The following is a 6,354-nucleotide window of genomic DNA, read 5'->3' as shown; positions in this document are numbered from 1 at the left end:
CTGGCAGGAGCAGCTAGTCATGTCACCTTGTATTGGGACGTTGCAGGTTCAAAACCCAATGGTATGGTTGTATAACTGGTAGGGGTCTGCCTTTAAAAAAACAACGTTTAAACAAGTTCCTTTTCGTAAAACTTTGTAAAAGAAAAAAAATTAAAATCTCCATTTTCTTCAAATAATCGACAAAAAAACACATTCTTTTGAGAAGCATTTAGAACACAAAAACATACAACAACTACGCCTTCATCTCAAAACAATTGGGGTCGGCGATATGAACCAACAAAGAAAATCATTCTGGGTCTTCCACATGAACCCTTCTCCTTCATTCATTTTTATCCAATGCCATGTCCTCGGTGAGGTTCAAAGCATTCATATCCTTTCCTATCACCTCCATCCATGTCTTCCTAGGCCTACCCCGACCTCTTTTAACTAATATATTTTCTCATTTCTCCATCCTTCTAACTGGAGCATCATTAGGCCTTCGTCGAATATGTCCAAACCACCGTAAATAATTCTCTCTCATCTTATTTTCAATGGGTGCAACGCCTACCTTCTTACGTATCTCCTCGTTCTGAATCTTATCTTTTATTGTATTTCCACACATCCATCTCAGCATACGCATCTCAGCTACACTCATTTTTTAAATATGATGTCTCTTGGCAGCCCAACATTCCGTACCATATAGTAAAGCGGCCCTAATAATTGTCCTATAAAACTTACTCTTCAACCGCAATGGCATTCTACGATCGCACAACACTCTAGTTGCACTTTTCCATTTCAACCACCCAACCTTTATCCTATGATTTACATCTCCATCAATTTCTCCATACTTTTGAATGATAGATCCCAAATATTTGAAAGAATCATCCACCGGTATTTCTTGCTCACCAAGCTTCACTATACTCCCATCTCTATTTCGTTGCTTACTAAATCGACATTCCATGTATTCTGTCTTACTCTTACTCAACTTAAAACCTCTTGCTTCCAATGTCTGTCTCCATAATTCTAACTTAGCATTAACCCCAGCTCTAGACTCATCAATCAAAACAATATCATCAGCAAACAACATACACCACGGCACATTTTCTTGAATTGATCTCGTAAGCTCATCCATCACTATAGCAAATAGGAAAGGGCTTAAAGCAGATCCTTGATGTAACCCAACCGTTATAGGAAAATTGGTTGCCACCCCTCCACAAGTGCGAACATTGGTTACTACTCCTTCATACATATCTTTAATTATACTAATGTACTTGAGAGAAACACCTTTCTTTATCATTGTCCACCAGAAAACGTCCCTAGGTACTCTATCGTAAGTCTTCTCCAAATCAATAAAAACCATATGCAAATCTTTGTTCCTCTCTCTATTTCTCTCAATAAGTTGTCTAAGAAGATGTATAGCTTCCATAGTAGATCTTCCATGCATAAAACCAAATTGATTCTCCGATATCATGACAACCTTCCTCAACCTAGACTCAATCACCCTCTCCCAAAGTTTCATAGTATGACTCATGAGTTTTATACCACGATAGTTTGTGCAATCTTGTATATCACCCTTATTCTTATATAGAGGCACCAAAGTATTCTTCCTTCACTCATTAGGCATCTTATTTGTCCGTCAAATCTTGTTAAAAAGATTTGTCAACCATTCTAAACCTTTCTCTCCCAAGCATTTTCAAGCCTCGATAGGTATACCATCTGGGCCAACTGCCCTTCTTGATTTCATTTTCTTCAAAGCCTCTGCAATTTCTTTTTTTGAATCTTGTGCATGAAGTCACGATTCATCTCATGAAAAAGAATGGAAAAGTCTCCAAGATCCTGAGCATGACTTTCATTAAATAGCTTATCAAAATAATCTTTTCATCTCTCCTTAATCTCCTCATCTTTGACTAAAACCCTTTGCGTTTCATCTTTGATACATCTAACTATACCCAGATTCCTCAATTTCCTATCTCTCAATTTTGCAATCCTATAAATATCCTTCTCACCCTCTTTGGTATCCAACTTTTCATAAGCCTCCTTATATACCTTATCCTTCGCGTTCCGAACTACTTTTTTTAGCTTCCTTCTTTGCTATCATATACTTCTCCAAATTCTCATTATCACGACTTTTACTTAGATTTCTTTAACACTCTCTTTTAACCTTAATAGCTAATTTGGCATCCTTGTTCCACCACGATGTATCCTTACCTAGCGGTGCACCGCCTTTAGACTCACCCAATACCTCCTTAGCCACCTTTCTCATGCCACCCGCTATCTTATTCCACATAGATTCTGAATCCTCCTCGTGACACCAATCAACTTCCTTAACTACCCGCTCTACAAATATTCCTTGTTTAGCTCCTTTCAGTGCCCACCACTTAATTCTAGGATCTATCCTATGTCTATCCATTTTGAGGCATTGTCTAATTCTAAGATCTAAAATTAAGACTTTATGTTGTGTAACTACACTTTCTCCCGGTATAACCTTACAATCAATGCAACAACCCTTATCTCTCTTTCTAAGTAGGAAAAAATCTATCTGACTCGTATTAACCCCACTTTTAATTGTTACTAGGTGAGACTCCCTCTTCCTAAACCAAGTGTTTGCTAAGATCATATCATAGGACAAACCAAAATCTAAAATCCTTTCTCCACTATCGTTTTTTTCTCCTATATCATAGCCTCCATGGATACTCTCAAATCCATCCCTACTAATGCCTACATGCCCATTAAGGTCACCGCCGATGAAAAGCCTTTCTCCATAAGATATCCCTTGTACTACTCCATCTAAATCTTCCCAAAATTGACACTTAGTGGAATCATCTAAACCTACTTGAGGTGCATAAACACTAATAATATTAATAATATCCGTACCTAATACTAATTTAATAAGTAAAATCCTATCACCCTTCCTACGGACCTCAACTACATTATTTATAAACTCACGACTCATAACGATCCCTACTTCATTCCTATTCCTATTTATTCTTGTATACCAAATCTTATATCCCCAAGGTTCTATCACTTTTGCTTTCTCACCTACCCATTTGGTCTCTTGTAGACATAAAATATCAATCTTTCTCCTACACATAACATCTACTAACTCTACCAACTTACCAGTTAAAGACCCTATGTTCCAAGTGGCTAACCTAATTTTATGGTCTTGGACTAACTTCTTTACCCCCACCCGTCTAACAATGTGAGGGAACCCTTGCCTATTTGACACCACACCCGGGCGCCGGTGTGACGCGTCGCTTCCGGGCGACGACCTAGCAACCCTTGCCCATTTATCACTGCCTCCGGGTCTATCGAGTACAGCGCGTCGCTCAGTAGGGAACGCCCCAACGAAATTCTCATATTGGTTCATATTCATAGGGTATGACTAAGTTTTTATGTTGGCTGTCACAGGCCTACCACAACCCTCCTCCTTTATCCGGGCTTGGGACCGGCAGTGTATAACTAAACAGGTATACAGGCGGAGTTAGAACACAAAAACATATGTTTAAACAAAATACTTACAAAAAAAACTGAATAGTGGATATAATTAGATCGGATATTGGGTTCAGATCATGATGATTATTGAATCTGAATTTAATTGTTCCTATATTCTAACTTGTTTCTCATCGACAAATCTCACCTGTATGTCTGTTTTTTTACGTTGTTTTGTAAAATTAAAATCGAATTAAACCCGTACATATTGTTTGCTGATTTTTTTTTGCAACTCGTTCTTTTATGCCGTTTTTCTCAGCCGTCTTTTTAAATGTGGCAATCTTTAAATTACGTGTTCAGTATTTAATGATTTTTGCAGTTTTCACGTATTGCTAACTATGATCTTGAGCGGTACAGTTTACGAAATCTTATACTAAATATGAGTTTAACTCAAAGTTTCAATCTAGATTTGCAAATTTTCAATATAGAAGAATTTATTAGTTTACCTAGTATTGGCCACGAGTATGATTTTTCCTATAACAGATTCAGCCGGGCGCCAAGTCCAAACCTGATACCAGCACCTCTTAACTGAAGCCAAGTCCAGACCCACCCATTTTTAGTAGAGGTCCGACCTGTTCACACACCCCTAACACCCATCAAACTTATGCGAACAAGCAAGGTGGGTCTGGACGACATGATCTGACCATATATTTCATGTGGTTATCCAGATCTGGGATGCCAAACGTGGCGGGGTTTTGAACCCTAACATAGAATTTTGATGCTCCTGCTAAGGGTGCAAAAGGATCGGACATAAGACTCACTCATGAATGGCCGCAATCCGAGTATGCTGTTTAAATAATATAATCTGAATTAGATAGAATCTAATACAGATATGTTTGCACACTCGTATTGAACCTGGTAAAGTTGTTAGCAACAAGCATTTTACATGGAAAAAAGTAAAAAATGACGTGTTTTCTGAAATGCCTCACAATTTGCAAAATCTATCTCATGTCAAAAAGTTGCGCAAAAATTGCGGCTGCACAACTTTTTTTTGACCTTTTTCACCTTTCGCACTAGCAAACCTCCTGAGGTTCGTGCGATATTTCAGTATGTTGTCAGAATATTGCAAGCTCTCACTAAAAAGTAGATTTGCATGAACCTCATGAATGAAATTTGTCAACATGACTAGTTTTCATTCGAAGGATATTAACAATTACCGTACGACATTCACATATATAGTAAGACAATCGCGAGCTAGCATGAGAAGTTGCTTTAAGTAACTAATTCTCAAGGAGATCCGCAAATGTGTGAAATGTGTGACGACATTCACATATATAGTATGACATTCGTGACCTTCCATGTGAAGCTCCTTTAAGTGACTAATCCTCAAAAAAGGTATGCAAATATGTGACGACATTCACATATATGTGTTGTGAGCATTGTTCGCATTATGATACGACTATTGCAAATATGGCACTACCTTCGCAAATGATGTAAGACATTCATGTAGAATTTCTACAAATTTCTGTTGTGGATGTTCGTAATGCTTGTTGATTCATATATAAAGTCGTTGTGGTTCTATTTTTTGGTTTTTTCGTTTGTTTCTAGTTAGAACTTTAACCCTTTTCCCTCTCTCTTTGTGGTGATTCTCGTAAAATCTTTTTGCAACATTCTGATAACTTTTTTGGTATCCTTAATAGTGGTGGTATCATTTTCATCGACTTCTCTAATTAGATCAAAATGTGAGTTTCATATATATATATATATATATATATATATATCATTCAAAAGCTTTTCTTTTTGTAGATATGAACATTTAATAGCCTTGTAGTATTTGTGTTTGGTTATTGTTGTGAATATTTTATGTATATCTGTGTTTTATTTAAAATTTGACACTAGATTTATCATTTAGGGTTTACTAGGTTTAGGGTATATATATATATATATTGGTGTTGTAGATGATTTATGTTTGTTTTCTTGTCCTTTATGTTTATTGTAATTAGTTGGTTTTAAGAGTGATTATTGTAGGTAGTTTTATTGATTGATTGAAAGAACGATATCTATATGACCTTTTTCATATGCTATTTTCATTATATGAAAAATATATTATGTGGTTGATGTAAGCATTTAATGATGGCCTCTGAAAGGGTTAAAGTAAACAACCATAACATTGATAACTTTACTTAGATATCTATAGTGGTCTTCAAAAACATTAGTTTTAAGGAATTTAATTTTTGATCTCTCGTAAAATCGGATATGGAAGAGTTATTGAGCCTCCAGTATAGTTATTCTTCAAACGTAGATAGCCAACAAATATGGATAGATGTTTTGGACATTGATGATGTAGAATCAATGTTATTTAATAACGATGTTTACTTAGTTACCCATAAAGTTAAACAAAGAGCATGTAAACAATAAGCAATTGATGATAGTAATTATGAAAATCTTGTAAAGAATGTGCATCGGTCTCATACACTATTTATTGAGCTCAGTCCTTTGACAAACCATGGACGCTATTGATGTTGTTAACATGCACGTGGAGGGCATGCAATTAACTGAACCAATTATAGATATAAATGTTCAACATGCAAGCAATGAAGAGCTTCCACGAATAATTGATGTTGTACATGATCAAATGATGCGTAACTACATCGACAAACTAGTGCTAGCGATCATCACCACAATAATTTAGATAACATTCAGCCTTTCAGGGTAGATGATACAACTAGGTATAATTTGTTGAAATTTGTAATTTATACTTAAGATGTAAGTGTGATGACACATGTATTAATTTTATGGTTAATATTGAAAGTTGAAAATGCAAGAATGTTACATGCATGAAAGCACATGAAGTGATAGATACAATGAATTTTAATTTAGTTTATGTATTCAAATAGTCGATTAGCAGTAACAATGATTGCACCACCTCAAAATTTTAACCGAAAA

This window comes from Nuphar pumila, chromosome 14, assembly GCF_984573655.1.
Source record: "Nuphar pumila chromosome 14, dmNupPumi1.hap1.1, whole genome shotgun sequence".
Lineage (NCBI taxonomy): Eukaryota > Viridiplantae > Streptophyta > Magnoliopsida > Nymphaeales > Nymphaeaceae > Nuphar > Nuphar pumila.
This window is presented reverse-complemented; position numbering follows the sequence as displayed.